Below are 20,300 nucleotides of genomic sequence, written 5' to 3'. Positions count from 1 at the left end.
TGTGCACCCCTTTTGAGCCTATATCAGTTGTTTCCTATCCATTTTGGCTTTGAAAACAACCTTCCTAGTCGCATTAACGGCAGCTCGTCGGTGTGAGCGAGCTGCAGATACTCTTGATCCGGCTGCCTTGTGCAACATTTTTTCCAGCAAACTGGGGCTCTAGCTGCATTACTGCCTAAAGTGGTAACACCTTTCCATGTCGGGCAGGCTATCATCCTTCCTGCGTTCTTTGCCCTGACCAGTTCCTCGAAAGAGGAAGAAAGACTGCATCGATTGGATCCCAAAAGAGCCCTCTGTTTTTACAATGGTCATATCCGAGACCACCAGGGAAAGATCACCTTTTGTGGGTTTATCAGCAGCAAAAAAAGGCAAGGCAGTGCAGAAAAGAACCATATATAGTTGTGATAGTCCTCTGCATTAACATCTGCTACGCACTAAATAAGAAACGGCCCCCTAAAGGGTTACGGGCTGATTCCACTGGAATCAAGGCTGCCACCACTGCGTTCAGGCTACTACATGGGCATCTGTGCACATGTTCACGAAGCACTACTGTCTTGATAGTCTGGTCCTTTTAGGCCTGCAGGGACTTTTAATCCAAGACATTCCACATACCCTCCATCTTGGGAGGTGTACTGCCCTTGTATCTCTTCACAAGGCGAGAAATCTAGATTACAGGTATCCATCAGAAGAACAAGTGACTTGCCTTTGGTAATGCTCTTTCTGGTGGGTGCATTGTCTAACCGCAGATTTCTCACTGCCCTCTACCCCACGTACACCTTCTGTGGAATGGACTCTTTCCATCTAAAAAGGTCCCAATCTAGAGATCTGCTCACTGGTCACACCAATTTGCTTCTGTGCTCTGCGTCTGAGGTGGCAGACAAGCTTGCAAAATAAACTGATGTCAGCGCACATAGGCTCGACATTTCCAGAGCAGGACAAAGTCGGAGTAGAGTCGCACAGCACAACCTACCAGCAAGCAGGAGTACTGCCTCAGCGTTTCCGGAACCAGTCGGACACCTGGGGAATAATCACAAGGTGCAATTAGAGTGTCCACCAGAAAGCGCGTTACCAAAGGTAAGTAACTTGTTCGTCTCTCTTAGAGCAATACACAAAGTGTGTCTGGCCGTGTGTCTGTAATTCTGGCATGGCTAAGTCAGTCTCTCACCCACTCTTCCCAGTGAGAAGGGGCCAGCTCAACTATTTCAGACCATAAGTATGGGAGTCTGAGGCCTTCCTTGTGCTACTGATGAGGGTGCCTGAGAGGGTATTAAGCAAACACTACTCTGGGATCTACACAAGGACATTGGACACTGCAAGGAAATCTCAGTGCACAAAACTGCTGTGCAGCTCCTCCAAGACCCTTATTCTGCAAACTCTCACTGTTAGTTGCCCTCTGTCCTGAACATTGTACAGTTCTCGCCAATGCCCCCAGCCTGTTCAGCCCCATCACATAATACAGTATATCCGAACATACCTACAAACTAAAACACATCGACACCTGAAACGAAACAGTGAAACTTCATAAAGCAGAGACCAGCTAGCGTATACTTTAAAAATGCTTCGAATGTTTGTACATGAACCATTGCATGACAATATCCAGGTCTCTACATCAGGTCTCGTACTGGTAAAGACATTGTGGCATATCTGGTTAACTTTACCGGTGAATGTTCAACAGGTGAAGGGCATATCTCCTAACCCTAGATTCCGATTTACACAGTTTTATTACATGCATCATGCCTTCCTCTCCCGTTAGCGCATCAAGTGCATGTTCCTAACTCTGGTCCCTGAGTGCCCTCGATGTAAACTGCTAGACGATGGATTTTACCACGTGGTATGGGATTGCCCAATGCTGCACCCGGTCTGGCAAGCAGTCACAATCGCAGTTGCTGAACTCGCAGAGCACACCCTTGCACCTGCACCCGAATCCTCTCTGCTGGGACTACCTCACAGAGGAAACGGCGACACCCTTGCGCCTGCACCCAAATCCTCTCTGTTGAGACTGCGCCCTAGAGCGAAGGGCGACACGCTTGCGTCTGCACCCAAATCCTCTCTGCTGGGACTACCTCACAGAGCAAAGGGCGACACCCTTGCGCCTGCACCCGAATCCTCTCTGTTGAGACTGCGCCCTAGAGCGAAGGGCGACACGCTTGCGTCTGTACCCAAATCCTCTCTGCTGGGACTACCTCACAGAGGAAACGGCGACACCCTTGCGCCTGCACCCAAATCCTCTCTGTTGAGACTGCGCCCTAGAGCGAAGGGCGACACGCTTGCGTCTGCACCCAAATCCTCTCTGCTGGGACTACCTCACAGAGGAAAGGGCGACACCCTTGCGCCTGCACCCGAATCCTCTCTGTTGAGACTGCGCCCTAGAGCGAAGGGCGACACCCTTGCGTCTGCACCCAAATCCTCTCTGCTGGGACTACCTCACAGAGGAAACGGCGACACCCTTGCGCCTGCACCCAAATCCTCTCTGTTGAGACTGCGCCCTAGAGCGAAGGGCGACACGCTTGCGTCTGCACCCAAATCCTCTCTGCTGGGACCACCTCACAGAGCAAAGGGCGACACCCTTGCACCTGCACCCAAATTCTCTCTGTTGAGACTGCGCCCCAGAGCGAATGGTGCACCTAAATCCTGGCTGCTCGGACTACGCCCCAGATTTGCACCTTTCCGCCTTCACCCGCATCCTGGCTGCTGGGACTGCGCCACATTGCGAAGAGTGACACCCTTGCGCCTGCACCCGCATCCTGTCTTCCAGAGGGAAGGGCAATAGACACCTCCAGGGTTTCATTGGCCTTGCTTTTGTCCTATTTAAAAGGCAGGTAGCGATGGCGTGGAAGATACCTTCCTAGGTATGAGGCTCAAGGTAGCGTGGTACACCTGGCCCAGGTATATGGCTTAAAGGCACAGTGCTGTACTTGGCTCGGGCATATGGCTGAAAGCACGTTGTAAATTGCCCCGGTATAGGGCTGAGTGCAGTGTTGTAGCTGGTTCACCAGTACTAGTGAAGGCAGAGTGTTGTACCTGGCTCAAGTATTTGACGGAAGACAAAGTGCTGCACCTTGCCTTTTACACAGCCTGGAGGCACAGTGCTGAATCTGACTTACTGTGCGGCTGAAGGTAGTGTGCTGTACCTGACCCAGATATACAGCTGAAGTCAGAGTGGTGTATCTGGTCGAGGTATGCAGGTGAAGTAGAAGTGCTTAAGGTGGCCAAGCTGTACAGCGCTGTACCAGCCCAGGTATATGGCTGAAAGTGTTGTATCTGCTTCAGGTGTACTGTGTAAGGTGCCGTTGTGTATCTTGTTCAGCTGTGATGGTGATAGCAGATTGTTGTACCTGTCACAGGTCTACAGCTGAATGCCCAGTGATGTGCCTTGCCAAGGTGTACAGCTAAAGGTAGCCTGCTATTCCTCGCTCAGGTGTATGTCTGTAGGCATAGTGCTGTAACTGGCCATGGCACACAGCTAAAGGCATAGTCCCCTACCTGGCCCAGATGTACACCTGGAGGCACATTGCTGTACCTGGTCTCCTATGCAGCTGAAGCCAGTGTGCCGTAACTGGCCCCGGTATTCAGTTGAAGGCAGATTGCTGTAGTCGGCCTGCGTGTACTACTGAATGTACAGTGCTGTACCGGCCTGATTGACAGCTGAAGGCAGTTTGTCGTATTTGGCCATGGTATGCGACTGAATGGAGTGTGCTGTACCAGGCCCATATATACCGATGAAGACAGGGGGGCGAACCTGAGCCACGTCTACAGGTGAAGGCAGAGTGTTGTACCTGGTGCATGCACACATCTGAAAGCCATGCATTGAATCAGTCTCTGGTGTTAGGCTGAAGGTTGAATGCCGTACTTTGCCCAGGTGTACGGCTGAAACCAGTGTATTATACCTGGTTCAGATGTACATCTGAAGGCAGTGTGCTGTACGTGGGCCAGGTAAATGGTTGAAGACCGCATGTTGTACTTGGCTCCGGTGCTCAACCGTAGGCAGTGTTTTATCTGGCCCGGGTATAGGGTTGAAGGTTGAATGCTGTATTTTGGCCCAGGTACACGCCTGAAAATAGTATATTATACCTGACCCAGGTATACAGATGAAGGCAGTCTGTTGTACCTGGCCGAGGTGTACACCTGAAAGCATAATGCTGTGCCTGGCTCTGGGTTACGGCTGAGGGCAGAGCACTGTATCTTACTGAGTATACATCTGAAGGTAGTATGTAGTACCTGGCCCAGGTGTTCAGCTGAAGGCAGTGCGTTTTATCTGGCCCAGGTATAGGGTTGAAGGTTGAATGCTGTACTTTGCCCAGGTATTCAGATGAAGGCAGTCTGTTACACCTGCCCAGGTGTACACCCGAAGCATAATGCTGTGCCGGACTCTGGGTTACGGCTGAGGGCAGAGCACTGTATCTTACTGAGTATACATCTGAAGGTAGTATGTAGTACCTGGCCCAGGTGTTCAGCTGAAGGCAGTGCGTTTTATCTGGCCCAGGTATAGGGTTGAAGGTTGAATGCTGTACTTTGCCCAGGTATACAGCTGAGGGCAGTCTGTTACACCTGCCCAGGTGTACACCCGAAGCATAATGCTGTGCCTGACTGAGTTACGGCTGAGGGCAGAGCACCTGTCTCGTGCCCAGTCTAGATCTGAAGGCAGTGTGTTGTTTGGGCCTGGCATATGGCATGAGTGAGTGTGTTGCAAGTGATCTAGGTTCACTGGGTAAGGTGTGCCCTCCCTGACCCAGCACGTCTGCATGCTCTGTGGGCATGATGTGATAGTGGCTTAGGAGAGGTTACATGTGCAGTGTGCAGGATAGGCTTGGCTCCAGCAGACGCCGTCCTCTGGTGGACTTTGCTGCCTGTTATGCAACTGCGTCTAGAGGGCTGAGCTGCCAAAGGAGCTACAGTCTGCTTGCACCCTGGGATCATTTCTGTGGCAGTGGTTGCTTCTGAAGGAGGAAGGTGGTGAGCCAGGTGAGTGTCTGACCCCCTGACTGGATGAGAGGGAGGGTCACCTGCGTGTGCGTCCCATTCTGTGTGGAACGTGGCAATATGGGGACCTTTCCCCCTGGTGGCTTTTATTTGTGCATAAAAGAAATAAAGTGCTGTTTAAATTTGTTTTGGTCCACTGTATAATCTACCCCTAGCTAGGCATGCTGGAATTAGAATAGTAAATACACACTTCACTATGGCAGTGGTTGGTCTATATATTTATATATGTATATATATATCTCTCTCTCTGTGTGTACATGTATATGTGTATATGTGTATATATATATATATATAATTCAGAAGCTCTCTAACCGCACTCCAGAATCAAGGAAATTATAGCTCAATTGACTCCCATGCATGTCTCTTGAAGGATATGATCATGGGTGATATCCCTGTGTCCCAGCTAGTGTGAGGCTGTTTGGTGCCATGTGTTGTACCAGGTTAGTGGGTGCCAGATCAGTCGTTTTTTACTAGGTGTGTTGGCGCCGCTTGGACGGAGATTATTGCTCAGTTATAGGGTTCAAATGTTCCTTTCACACATGTAGAGTATATTTGAAAGTATTACTAACTAGAAATGCTGTACTAATGCGCTATGTTAGTTCTTGCGTGCAAGAATGGTGGCATTGATTAGAGGTGGAAGCAAATGGTGTATTTCTTAACATTTTCATTCCACAAACCAAGGCATTTGTGAGTACCTTTCAATATACAGATTTACAGTGTCAGGCCCAGGGGGAAGATGTCATTTGCTCAGACAAACTGTTTGGTCCTGAGCCAGAGCAAGGGTTAGAACCCAGGTCTCTGGTTTCAAGGGCTGCTCCGTAGCCACAAGGACATCTTGTCCCCAGGAGCGGATATGGATGTCCAGTGAGATGGGGTGCCTTTGTCCAAAGAGTCCTACAACCACTGCTGGCTGTTGATTGTGACCAGGTCAGGAAGCATTCTATTTTACTGCACAGAATCTTGCATCAATCTCAGCACCCCTCGCCTGGGCAGCGACCTGCATGTATTGGCTCAGACAACCAACCAGTTCCTCCCTTCCTTTGTTGGCTCATGAACCTTCTCCCTTCATGTGTTTGCTCGCACTTCTATTTCTTTGCTGAGGCAACGTACTTGCATGCGTTTGCTCAGCAACACCTCAAGGGCAGCCCTGGTTTGGCATGTATGTATGCATATGAGATTTCTATAGCACAAGCCTAGCACAAAGGCATTGGGGCACGCTTTACAAGGTAAAGAGAAGTATAACGCCAACAAGGTATAGGAGAGGTAGCTGGTTTGTGGACTGTGAATTTATTGTGATCTAGTGTTCTTTAAAGAGGGGAGACGTCCACTCTTTCCTAAATATGAGCAGCATTGGGTCAGTCCTGATGGATACAGGGATGTTGTTCCAGATCCTGGGTGCATAGATGGAGAAGGCTGCTGTCTTGTTCTTTCTTTTTTGCACCTCTTAGTCTGTAGTCTCTTGGTGTCCTCTGCCGGTTGGACTGTGACCCACCAGAGCTGGCGGCTTCGTAAGTGATACGGCTGGTTTTGAACATGGTGTGGATTGGCAATGGGAGCCAATGGAGTTCCATCAACATGAGGGTAATTTGATGATATTTGTCTTCAGCCCCTGAGTGAGATGTGCTGCAGCAGGTAGGAAGCCCTTAAGGGGTGTCGGTGTGGAGCCTGGGTGACCATGGGTCAGGGTGTTACCACCATCCGGATGCGAGAGAACGAGTGCTTGGACTCCAGTTCCGAAGCCTCGTCTGAAAGAAGCTGACTTTGTTTAGAAGAGAGAGCTGGTTCCAAGCCGTCTTCATTTTTTGCCATTATGTTCCTTGAGGGTGATGTTGGTTTCCCGGGTGAATCCAAGTGACTTAACATTCAGTTAAAGTTGGGGTTCAAAGCCGTCAAAGTTTGTCGTTGAGCCAGGTTAGTACTGTTTCTTGTTTGTTGTTGTTGGGAAATACCTGGAATTTTGTCCTTTGTCTTGGTTGGGTTGAGCTTCAGGCAGGCGCTGGACATCCAGGTCTGGGTGATGTGCAAGCAGTGTTTGAGGTGTTGGATATCTAGAGCAGAAGAGACTTTCAAGTAGACTTGTGTATCATCGGCGTATTGGTGAATCTTGATAATCTTGATACTTTTTTATTTAATAAACCAGTGTTTATTGATTTTATGAAGAACGCTAAACAGACCATAAACCATACAGTGCAAATGAGGCGTTACAATTGCAGACTGACAATCACATGAGCAGTTAACATAATGTACTTTGTAATCTCTGGTATTCGCACCATTTCCTTCGTCTTCTTGTGTTCGTGGGGGTACCCTTGTGCAGCATAGGCTGGTTCCCCAGTTTTGCGCACCAGTCCATAGCTGTGCACTTCACCGCTACCACAGGAGGGTTCACTGAGTTCCACAGTCTGGTTATGTCCCTTTTGCCGACCAGAGACCCCAGGCCCGCAAGCACATGTTTGCTCCTGCTGCCCCCCATATCGTCCATCAAGCCAAAAAGTGCAGTGTGGGAAGATATGTCAATAGGCTGACTCAGCAGTCAAGATAATGCATTAAAAATCGAGGCTGGTATCTCCTAATCGCCTGGCAGGCCAGACCACATGGAAGAAATCAGCCTCCTCTGCTCCACACCAGGAGCATATGGACGACCAACGCCGGCCCACCTGTCCACCAAAGCTTCAGCGGTTTCAGATGAGTAGCGTGCAAGAAATTCAACTGAATCAGATAGAACCTAGATTATATCGCCAATTCGCGGGGTGCCATGGGGGCCTGGTGAATAAATGTCAATGAAGCGCAAATAGATTAAATGCTACCCTGTCCCAGGAGACCCATAAGCAATTTGACCACCAGGGGGCTGAACTTGGGAGCCTTCCCGATAGACTCTCAGTGGAAAACCAGTGCATGACAGAGTTGTAGGAACCTATAGAATTAGGACCGATGTAGGTTGAAATCCGGCTGCAGGTCCTGAAAGAACCGCATGTGTTCTCCCCACCGACGTCTCCTGGTCTGGAGATACCCAGAAGGTCCTAGGGGCCAAACCAAGTTAGTCCATTGGCCCAACCATTACCCCTCCAAAGGGGAGTCTGAACCGTGATCGTGTCCGCCCATCCGGTTCAGCGCAATGCTGATCTCCACACCAGGAACACAGTTCTGCTGGGGTCAGGGAGGTCATGGGGCACAGCCTATCCACAATGGTATGCCAGCTCATAGACATTAGTTCCACGTTGAAGGCCAGGTCGTCTCCACCTCCATGAAGCCAGTCGTTAGGGACCACAGCTTAGAGCCCTAATAATGCAAATCTGTCACCCCTAGGCCCCCCATCAAATGCACCTGTTCAGCCAGGCCTGGGTACAGTGCCCGCACATATGACACAAAGCGAAGCCCATAGGGTGTCCCACAGGAAGTCCCAATCAGGGAATCAAATGCTTTTTCAACATCAATAAGTAGGAAGGCGTTGGGTCAGTGAGCCGCAGTCAATGTGCCATAGCCTATATGCTTGTACCCTGCAGATGCAGTATTGTGTACTACGCTGAGCAATAAAGCCACATAGATCCAAGTGAATCAGCTTGTGAATGACCTTAAGGAGTCTGTTAGCCAAAACCATAGCAGGGGTTGTATGTCGGAACAACGAGTTTCTCTACAACGCCTACCTTAAAAACCCGGTCTCTATAACCACTGCGTCTTAACCATGAATTGCTTTACCACGCATGCCCTGTAAAGGCATGCATGGTAAGCGGCTATGCGTAGCTAATATTACCATCTCCCTGAGCCCTATATACAACCCGCCCTCCCCTAATCCCTAAATATTACCCCCCTCTCCCTTCCTCAGCCCTAAAAACAATCCCTTTAAAAAATACCCCGAACTTCCCTCTAAAATGTTTCCCAAAACCTCATCCCCTAAAAACGACCCGAACCCTCCCACCCCCTAAAAACTAACCCAAACCCTCCCACCCCCTAAAAACTATCCCGAACCCCCACCCTTAAAAACTACCCCGAACCCCCACCCTTAAAAACTACCCCGAACCCCCACCCCTAAACAAGCATTGGCATAGCCAATAGGTTTCGCCTTTGGGACCTTATAAGTATTTAATTATGCAGCACAAGGGCTTATGTTCAAAGAAAAAAAGCATGAAGTAACACAATGCCTTTTACGTCATGCTGCGTAGGTATCCACCCGGGAGCAGCAGGAGCTCAAGAGCCCCCACCCCTGGACACTGATCAAAGTTAACTAATCGCAGCATGATCTGCCTTCAATAAATACCACCCTATGTCCAGAAGCGACACTGGCAGGGCAGCGTGGAAGGGAGATTGGGGTTGTGGCGGGCAGGATGCCCACCACCCATGCCACCCCCATTCCTAGTCACCTCCATTGCAAGTTGAGTAAGGAGATTGGAGGGACTCTGTGCTGGGCAGCAACTACCCTCGCAGTCTGTTCCTAAAGCAAAGGGGGTATATGAATTCCCTTCAACCTCGCTGCCACCAGGAGGCTGGCACTCACTTGGGACATGGACATAGGTAAGCTTCAAAAAAGAGGCACTTGGGCACAGTCGGGCCAGTAAGGGGGAACGACCTCGCTCTTTTGCCCTCTGCTTTGATGCAGAGCAGAAGGTAGAATCCTCAGGTTCTGAGGGGATGTATGCATTACACGTATGAGCCATGGGCATCTGTGGCGGTACGTACTCACAAACCAGGTTAAACGCATGGCCTGCAATCACCCTTTCCACCATGACATACCTGCCATGCGGTTTGGGCATACCACGAGAGACCACTATAGGTAAACTTTAGTGAATTAGGATGCCACACCCTGGGAGCTCCTAGAGCAGTGATTCTTACACTCTGGTCGGAGGATCCCTGGTGGTCCTCGAGCCCTGCTCGGGGGGGGTCTGTAACTATGTAACCAAATTAAATAATAATAAAATGAATATATTAAAATTAATAAAGTATATACAAATAAAGAAGCGAAATTGAAAATGTTTAATCTTTTCCATAGTTTGATTTTGAATTAAACAAAATATTTTAATAATTGAACTTTTGATTGTTGTATACTTGTCTTTGTATTTTTGTGTATTGTTTTGAAGGTCAAAGCATAGAAATTGCTTATGCCAAGGTGCCCCAGCGTTCAATAATAACTCCATGGGGGTCCTGGCATTCTAGTAATGGTCAGTGGGGGTACACAGCAGACAAAAGGTTAAGAACCACTTACCTAGGGTATCCGGCATGGTATGCCTTCTCGTAGCCATATTGTGCCAGGAATGGACATTGAGTGCCCAGAAGATGTGTCTCCTGTAACAGCAGGACGTCAAGTGACTGGTGTCTCGCAAATCCCAACACTGCGCTTAATTCGGTCATTAACGTTCCATGTCATGATTTTACGTACCACCATAGCGTGAGGCATCGGACGTGTAGAGAATGATTTCCAATTGCCTGGATCTCCCTGGGCTCCTCTGCGGCAGACCTCATCTGGTGATCCCCCCCTCTCCAACTGCACATTAGAATAGGGTAACGATTTGTCAGGATCCCCGTCTGCACTGCTGTTTGAACTGTGACCAACGCCCTCCCAGAATAATCACCCCAACTCCCGCCCTCCCCACACTGCCACCTAAGAAGAATTTGTCACCCCAACAAGAACAGAACAGACAAGTCAGTAATATTACTGGGGCCGGTACATTTAGGGCACCCCTCCGGAGTAGAACTCCTCCGTTAGGATATCGGGATGCTGGTGAGGCAAGTCACACAATCTCATTGGGCTCTCTCATTCTTCATTCAGTCCGTCACCCAGCATTGATCCCCTGAGTAGATGGACCCGCAGACCGTGGAGCTCCTCCCCGCAAGGAGCTCGTGGTGTCGATGGTCCCGCATCTGAGCCTTTGTTTGGGGTTATCTGCCCTGTGGTAAACACCCCCACTGACAGCTGACAGCAGCTCGGCGTCCCTACAGCCCTTCATCGTTAGCACATGTCGGGCATCCCCACAGGGACTCCATGTGGGCAACAGGGCCTCAATCCGTAGGGTTAACCAGGCACACTCCAGATAAGGTAGGGGCCACAGATCCATATGTGCAGGGACCTGCCTGCGGTCCCAGCAGCATGTGCAGGCAGGCCCTCCACATAAGCCCCTCGGTGGTGCCACACTACCAGGCTCCATCTCTATCGGACCAGCACTTCCCCCGGCCCAAGAGGAGGGAGGCAGCAAAAGACAGTGGGGTGCTTGTCCTCAGGGCCCCAAATGCCCAGTACACCTCAGTAGCAGGGCCAGCTCCCTGTACCCCACCAGGACTCCCAGTGCCCCCATACTCACCTTGGGGCCGATGGAACTTCCAAGGGCGGAGGCAGAAAGCAGTCACAGCGGGCTCCTCCTCGAGCTTCCAGGATGTCAAAGCCGGGTGCGGCCACCAGCACGCAGGCACCATGTAGTCTTGGTTATCCTGTTCACTGGTCCAAAGCGGGGTTGTGCTGGTGCTTCGCCGTTGGCTGCTACGGTGACTGCAGTCACCCAGTTTAGGCAACAATCGGGGCTCCACAGGTATTATAATGTTGAACTGTCGCGCCGGGTGTCCAGGAGCACGCCAGCAGAAAGGATGATGACGGAGCCTCTACTGGGGAGCTCACGGAGGGACGACTACCATCTTGGCCACTCACCAATCTTGATATTTTTATCGGCGAGTATAGTTCTATGCAGATCCCTTTAAAGGTGAGACCGGATGGAACCCTGAAGCACTCCACAACAGATTGGAATATAAATTGAGTAAAGAAAGCATTCACAATGATGGGTAGGGGTGAGAGAGTGTCCTAAGAGAGCTTTGATGAAGGACAGTAAGACACCATCCTCTTAGAAAGTGGCTTTGAGGCAGTTGAGTATTTAAGTGAGATCGGCAAGATATAATACTTTGAAGGACCATTGTGGGTATTTACGAGAAGCGACAGCCTTAAGACATTAACCAGGCTTGATGCTGTAGATATGTTGAATATTCAGTACTTTTTACTGAAGAACAAGTTGATGACAGCACTTTTTGTATGGAGTGAGGAATAGATGGGTTTGGCAGGGGGTTGGTGTCATGCTTGATTCTCTTGAAAAGTGTTCTGCTTCTGTTGGTGGCTTCATTGATGATGGTGTAGTGCTTGGCTTTGGCTGTGACGAGATGTTAGTCTGTTGTCAGAGGGACTTCAGTATCATGAGGTCATCTGGAGTTGTGTTTTTCTTTCATTTTCTTTACTGTTTGCAGATGGATTGTTTATTTTCAGAAAGACATTTAGAGTACCAGTGTGCTGACATCCCTCTGGTATTCACCACCCTATGTTGGCTTTCAAAACTTTGCCTTGCAATGGGAGAGAGTTTTGGCTGCTCCTTTCACTTGTTTGCACCAGTCATTCCCTCACGCAGAGCTTCTGGCATGTCCACACTCTGAGTCGTCCCCCCCCCCCCCACATCCTCACTCTGGTACCTCACTCCAGAGTACGGGTGACACCTCTTTGGTCCTGTATACAAAAGGAATGTTATCGGACAGTACATTAGCTTTACAACTCTCCTTCAGAAGTGGAGTGGAAAGCTGTTTTTCACACAGACAAAAACAAACATGTTGGCATCAGCTGAGAAGACAACTAAGCTGATCACACTGTATTGAAAAAGAAAGTAGTGGAAGTTACCATAAAGGAAGAGGCTGAATATAACCTTTAGCTGAAGAGATTTCCTGGTAGAGAAGAAAGCTGATGAAGCTGTAAGCAGAAGGGACAATGTAACAAGATCCCCAAGTTGAGCTAGAGAAAGCGAACCGCCTTCCTTTGTGAGCTAAAGGGACAGAGAGGAAAGACTCTTCAGGGTGGCAACGACTCGAAGACAGCAGTATGAAAAGACTGGAGTAAGATTTGAGAGCACGGACATCCTTCGTAAGCTCCAGGGACTACAGAGCAGCAGCCCATAGGAGGCATACTTCAGGCTTAAGACAGTGTGAGCAGACTTTCTATTGGACTTAAGACACAAAAAATGCCCACTTAGTCCATAAGGTGGAGAGAGACAGTGTGGACTGGCTTGTCAGCTTGAGAGTGACCAAGCAGAATATTTATTTCAAGTGAAAACAAGGTATATTGTAACAGTAAGTTGGAGTTTAGGAGATTTCCTACTCATGCCACTCTTGTGTTCCCTACAGTAATAGAGAAACATCCTTCGTTTTGTGTGTCCAAGGGTTCCCCATTCATTGAGGAACTGTTCAAAACTCTGTAAAGTTCAAACTGAAGACAAAACTCATTGTTCTGTACATTAGAGAGGAGGAAAGGCTCAAAACTAGAGGTAGAGGAAATTAACCACTTCAACAAAAGAATAAGACAGATTGTTTACTTCTAATTCCATTTTGCTAAAAAAACCTACTAAAGGAGCCTATTCTAGGAAAGAAGTTTCAAGACCTCATAAGGGAATGGGTTTCGCTTGTCTTGGGCAGTTTGTGGGGTCTTTGGGGAGTTACTGTGTTTGGGATGTAAAACTTGACTTACCAACCTTCTCTCTTTCTTAGAGTCGCTGCAGAGGCAGAAACTGGACGTGGAAAGAGTCCACCCATTGGAACATCCCAGGGAGAAGTCCCCCACGACTCTGCCCGGCGACAGGTGAGCAATGCCGGATAACCTTAGTTGTAGGTCATACTTGGTTTTATTCTAGAGTGCCCTTACCCAAGCTAGGACACCTTGGTGCTTTTGTTAGACCGTCCCAGGGCCTGCTAAGCGGTTACAAAGCGTGCTCTTGACTTTTACATGGAAGAAATGTGGGGTAACACTATGAGTTTGTGTATGTGCTGCACATTTTGCCCTACCAGCAAAAGCGTTTTGAATGACTATTCTAAAGATGGGAGTTGTGTCCTTGGATAACCTACCTTTAATTTAAAAACAATAATAACGAAGCATTTGAGAGGAATCTTAGTTCAGAATATGGGACACTGCAAGTTAGATCTTGAGCTAATAATTCAAAAGGAGGAGGGCTCTTCCACAAAATATTCTTTACAGAAACTGAAAAATGGTGTCTACTTATAGTACTTCTATCCCAGGTCGTAGGATAAATGAGGCGAGCTGAGAGAGGAGGTGATGAAGAGCAGCGATTGGGTGGCTACATGACTGTGTCAGTGAATGTTTGCAAACAATACAGCACACCTGGCTAGAATAGGGTAACTATTTTTTTGGTATTTTATTGTAATCCACTTAACCTGCAACTTCAGAACACAAGCCAGCTGTCTAATGAGCGGGCGGAGTACTCGCGATGAGTCTCTCTCCAGATGGTGTGGATCGTGGCTGGAAGGGTCAATGTCTAGTAAGCTGCAGGACTCAGTCTGCCTTCTACCTACATTAAGATACAGGACACAGGCTGCCTTTCACCTACAGTCTTCCTACATTAAGCAGCATGACATAACCTACCTTCTAGCTGCATCTACCTACATTAGGGCACAGGACACAGGCTGCCTTCTACCGACATTAAGCTATAAAACTCCGGCTACTCTCTAGCTACAGTCTACCTACATTAAGCTACAGGACTTAAACTACCTTCTACCTACAGTGTTCCTACATTAAGCCACAGGACACAGGCTGCCTTCTACCTACAGTCTTCCTACATTAAGCTACAGACACAGACTACCTTCTCCCTACATTTAGCTACAAGACTCTGGGTACTTTCTAGCTACAGTCTACCTTCATTAAGCTACAGGACATAGGCTGCCTTCTACCTGCAATCCATCTTCATTAAGAACTGATATGATCTGGTATGGCATCTGGTGAAAGTAAAGGAACTCTGTAACAAACATGAAGATGCCAAACAATTTTGGAAGAGTCCACCATCTTCAAGCATGAAATCAGGATTAACCCCTTGGCTGCTGGGGTCATTCCCCTCCCGTGCTGGGGGGGGGGGGGGGGGAGGCGCGCACAGCTCCCGGTCCTCATGACGAGCTCAGCTCGTCATGAGCCACGGTGGTCGTGTGCTCATGACGAGCTCCTGTTTAATTAGAACGCTCGCACAGCAGGGTAATTTGCCCAGCGTGCGAGCGTTCTAACAGTCATGATGAGCTCAGCTCGTCATGCGCACACGAGAATTGTGGCTCATGACGAGCTGAGCATGAGCGTGGGAGGGGTTAAAGTCCTCAAACACTTTCATGCACCTGAAATGTTGTTTGGCAAATAATGCTTTGCTGCTACCACATGTGTCCTCTGTTTCTGGCTTAAATTATTTGATATCCAAATTTAATTCAACTACTATTGTTATTCAGCCCTCTTCTGATGGAAACAATTCAAGTCCTGGATTCAAAATGAAGGGCCTGATTTAAAGTACAGCAGACTCGTTGCTCAGTCCGAAACTGGCTATCCGTCACATTTGTGAAAGAGCAAACATAAGCCAAACTCTAAATCAAGCCCAAAGTCATGTTTATTGTGCCAATTGCTAGCGACCGAGCATTCATTAATTAAAATCCCTTGACAGCCCTGCCATCGTTGGTCGTGGCTGTCCCTGTAGGAAGCTGGCTCTTTATATGACATATCAAGAACCTGATATACCATGTAAAGAGTCCAGGGCTTCCCATATAACTGTACAGGGGCTTGCGATGCGATCCCAACATGCTCTATTAGGGGGTAGTGTGATCAAGCAGACTTAGGCTTAACAGAGAGGAGTGCAAGACATTTGTAAATGCACACAATGATCAATAAATGGCAACACGACTCAAGAAGGAGATCCACACCAATTTATAAAATTACCAATAATCTCTATATAAGTCTAGGCATCAGAGAAAAATTGTTCAAGTAAATACTTTCTTAAATATAAATAGTTTTCACTTCAAAAAGTGGATACAGTGCAATTTTTGAGTTCTGTAATGTTATCCTATGGAAAGAAGAAAAAATTCTGCAAACAGGTAATGTATGGTGACTTACGGAACCTAATTTCCAGCAGATAAGGTGAGTGGTGAGCAAGGTCCAAGGAAGCACCAGCAGTACAGCACCAGCGGCCGGGTGCAGGGTGCAAAACCGAATCGGGAACCCAATAGATTTTTTGGGAGATCGGACGCTGGGAAAAGAGACTGCAGGCTCTAGCTGGAAGGCCAGTCGGGTTGAACCAACGGGGGGAGGGGGGATCAAGTCTTGCGATGCTTGGAGATGCAGCTACACCTGGGATCCTCTTCTCTAAGGCCTGGGGGGTGATAGATGCAGAGTTGAATCTAGGGATTGGGTTTTGTTACCGGACACAGTCATGGTCGCTTGGGCCTGTGTGCAAAGGCTGAAGGTGGCATTGGGAACTCCATGTGGGGTGAAACCACGAAGGTCTCGAGCTCTGAAGGGCTATGGGACCTTTCTGATACCATCGGCCCACTTCAACTCGGGTAGGAGCGTCTGGTGCAGTGGTTGCTTTATGTGTTGGGTTTGGGCGCTTCTGGAGGGTTCAGAGTCTTTGCTTTGAAGTTTATACAGGATGCATGGAAACAGGTCTTTTCATGGGAAGTCTTGGGTCTTTTTCAAAGGCAGGCAGTCCTCCCAAGGCTCTGGAGTCAACAGCTGCAAGACGAGTCGACTTTGGTGCAGTTTTTGATGAGGTTTGCAGACAGGCCAGCGGGGCTGGTACCAGGTCTGCCCCTGCTTCTCTCCGTTCTGCTTTTGCAGCTCATTGATGTTCTATCTCTTCTTAGGTCATCAGGATCTGCTTCTCTGGTGCCAGGGGCTCCCCTAAATATTGGATTTAGGGTGATTGCCTCTGGATGTCAGAGGATTACTTGATGTGTTCCTATCATGCGGCAAATAAAATCTGTTTTCAAAAACAAAATATTGGATTTAGGAGCTTTAGGGGAGTGCAGAACTGTAGGGTAGTAGGAAATGAGCTACTGACCCTTGGGGTCACTACGCCCCAATATGACCATTTCCTGTGTGAAGTGGACATAACCCTGTCCCAACATTCTTAAGTATGCCATCATAAAGATGGCTATTTCTGAAAAATCGTGTCCACCTCCTAGTAGCCCATGTACTAGTGGTATCAGCCTGGAAGTGGCACGCCTACCTGACTAGCTAATTTTCCTACCTGTCCAGGGGCCAAGGGGGTCCTGGACAAAGGGGTCTGCATCCTCTCCTGTGAGGGAAGCCAAACTTGCAATACAAAGGTGGCAGTTCTTTGAAACTTGCCTGCCTGGCAAGGCTAATCAGCAGGTCAACCGGTGGGAGAGATTTTACACACTCTTCCTTGGCAGGCTTTTGTTTTGAGCCTCCTGAGAGCAGAGACTGTCACACCAGGAGGTCAGAACAGTGTCTCGGGGAGCATACTGGCAGAGGCCGGTCAGGGAGCACACCAGAGGCTGGTAGGATTTCTGGGGCCCCTCTAAGGTGCCCTCTGGGTTCATGATTGTTAAGTTCATCACTGGAATCAGTGTGGGTTTGCCACTACGAGATGTAGGGGTGACTTAAAATATCATATGCAGTGTTAGGGGACATGGCACACAGGGATATGTGGCATGTTGTGTGTTCAATTTTGTTGGCACCAAGACACACAGCCTGCGATAGAAGTCCTACATGTGCTTGGTGAGGGGTCCCTTAGGGTGGCACAATTTGTGCTGCTGCCCTTAGGGACACTCTTTAATACCTCCGTTCCTAGGTACCAGCGGTACTATTTACTAGGGACTTAGAAAGGGTGCCAAAGGTTTTGCCAATTGGGGGAAACAGTTGTACAGTTTTGGAAAGAGCTCTGGCACTGGGGACCTGGTTAGCAGGAACCCAGTGCAGGTCAGTCGAAATCAGATCAGTTACCATGCAAAAAATAGGGGTTAGATTGTCAAAAAGGGCTACTTTCCTACAGTCCCTATTCAATATCTCACCAATTTCATTGGCCGTTGGTTGAGGGGAAGCATGATCAGCATATGGAGTAGCCACACCAAGTTGATTCAAAATATTTGTCACTTCAACGGAAAGACCACACTTAAATGTAGCCAGGTCTCAAATTGTTATAGAAGTTAAAGATTTGGGTCACCCATCGATTTCTTTGGGAAAGGGCAACACACCTGGCCACCAGTTGCAGTCTGGTACCAGACCAGCTCAGACCGGCCTGCCTTCAGCCTGGTGGTGGCATGGACATGCTTACCGCCCTCTTAAGTATCCATTCCGGTCCAGAATCAACAAGAGGGACTAGAGCGCTAACAAAGATGGTGTCATAATGTGGCCAACAGAAAATGTAATCATGCAACACTGAACAATGTAGGAGTAGAGACGACGATTAAATCTTCTCTATCTCACTTAACAACTACTGGATGGCAAATAGTTCAATGCTACCCAAATTTAAATAGCTTTGTGTGAACCAAGTAAAGACTCAATTACAACGCAATTAAAACTGAATGTCTCGCCTGGAGTCTGGGCTTGCCTGGCTGTTTGAGTGCTGCTGGAGGCCTTAGAAGGATGGCTGCAGTGCTTAGTTGGGACTGTGAGGAGGAGGGGGAAGAGTTCCAAAGTTAAGAGGCATGCCCAAGAAGACCCTGCTTAGATGCTTTGCATTTCAGTATTTTAGAGACCTTTCTTTGTTCTACTAGAACAATGTTCAGAATCATGCACCATCCCAAAAACCAAAACATTGCAATGTTTTGATACTCAGTGGTGGAAATTGGAAGCTGAACACCTGTGCCTGGGTTGACTGGTGTGCTGACCTCATTTTTTGTGGTTTCAGGCTTTTATTGCCCTATTAAAGGAAAGTGAGGGGAGAGGGCCTTCTACTGTCTATAGCTGGCTTTGGGGGTCATCAGCTGGTATTCTCAATTCTAACTGCTTGTGGCAGGCAGAATTCCACCTCATATTATACAAAAGATGTTGCGAGAAGGGTCTTATAGCCTGATGCTATTTGCCAGGTTTCATCAGAATATACCACATTTATGTTTTAGAGCTGAAGAGTTGGTACCTTGGCTTCATTGTATAAGCAAACACTTCTTTTAATGAGTAATGTGTAAGAATTGTGGTGATAGCCATTCTCTCCTAATTTGGTTGAAGCTTTGGCAAGATAAAAGCATTTGCTCGGTCAAGGGCTTGTTGCTTTAGCAGCATCAACCAGTCCTGGCTCTATATGGGTCTTTGTAAGATGAAAAAATATTGTTAGATGGAGGCGAAATTGGAAGATGTAAGAGGTCTTTTCCTCATTTGTTACTGTCCTCGGGGCGGTACAGTTCAAGGTGGTTAACCCTGAGTCTATTGTGAATGTGTGCGTGGGGTTCAGTTTCTGTTCACTGCCACCTGTTGTAGAGTCAACACCTTTGAGTACTTATTGTGTCAGGTTGTTGTAGTTCTTCTATTCTTCATTGCGATCGCCAAGCTCTGTATCGCTGCTGCAGATGAAACAAAAGTAGTGTCTGTTGTATTAAATCCCTGTTTATCCACAAGTCCCAGGTCCTCCTATATTACTTTGCTCCCTTTATCACACCAGAAGGATTTGCATGGCCATTCGGTTTGGTGCAGTGAAAGGCTTTGCTTTATTTGTGGGTTGTGACCTTGGTCATTACTGGCATGAGATGGGTATGTGGGACGTGTTTGAATTTGTGCCTTTACCATACGGTAACTTTCATTCTGAATTTTAGTCCTGAGGGCTTTCAGGATTTCTTGGCATTTTATTAAGCAGTTGAGTTCCTGTCGGTTATAGGTTCTACACAGGTGAACAGTCTCCAATTATATTTACTTTTTCTTTTTTTGTGATTCTCAGGCTAGTTCTTGTATGTCCTTCCAAAATGGATGATTCCTGGAGATTGGGGCATAACGGGTTCTCAAGGTGCAAGTTATGCTCAGGATTGGGACTGTCAGTTTCACACACCAGGCTTTCTTGTCTATTTGGGGGAGCAGATGACCTCTTTAAACCTCTTGAGTAATACATTGGCCACACCCTCTTTTAGCCTGTGAAACAGATTATATTTTGCTTCCTTGTCGGAGCTTCCACCCGTTAGCAGAGCTGGTTCTCAGTCCCTGGTAGAGCAGGCACGTGGAACAGGTCTCTGTCTCAGATCCATCCTCTCTGGCCTAAAGGCACAATGCGATCAGAGCTTAAGCACGTCAGTGAAGTGGTCACTATATTGTGTTCACTGTTCATCTCTATTGGATCCCCAGGTGTCTCTATCTTTAGCACGCGGCCACTAACCCAGCGTTGATCCCTTGCCTCAGGGCACAGTCGAAGGCCACACATCGTGCCTGCTCGGTAATGCAGTAGGGATTTGTGCCCAATGCCCACCGAGTCCTCATGGGCACAGAATTTGCCCAGTCTGCGCTGCGGTTAGGAGTACCAGCAATATTGGGGCACTTTTAACATATGTTATTAACAAATTCTTGGTATTTCGTCCTAACACTATAGGTAAATATCTAACCAATATTA

General features: G+C 48.1%; 1 protein-coding gene across 4 annotated transcripts in view; it reads left to right on the top strand.

Moving 5' to 3' along the window:
- Window positions 1–20,300, top strand: part of SLC52A2 (solute carrier family 52 member 2) — a 155,889-nt gene that overhangs the window by 89,481 nt on the left and 46,108 nt on the right. For 3 of the 4 annotated variants that reach the window (XM_086966502.1, XM_086966504.1, XM_086966500.1), the window contains exon 2: window positions 13,474–13,564. The gene's annotated coding sequence lies outside the window, so the exon portion shown is untranslated. Of the gene's footprint in view, window positions 1–4,840; window positions 4,963–13,473; window positions 13,565–20,300 lie in introns of those variants that run through there. The other variant, XM_086966501.1, reaches the window with a different exon arrangement.

This window comes from Lissotriton vulgaris, chromosome 4_1, assembly GCF_964263255.1.
Source record: "Lissotriton vulgaris chromosome 4_1, aLisVul1.2, whole genome shotgun sequence".
In the NCBI taxonomy this organism is placed as follows: domain Eukaryota; kingdom Metazoa; phylum Chordata; class Amphibia; order Caudata; family Salamandridae; genus Lissotriton; species Lissotriton vulgaris.
Note: the sequence above shows the minus strand (reverse complement) of the source record. Positions and strands in the feature narration are given on the sequence as shown.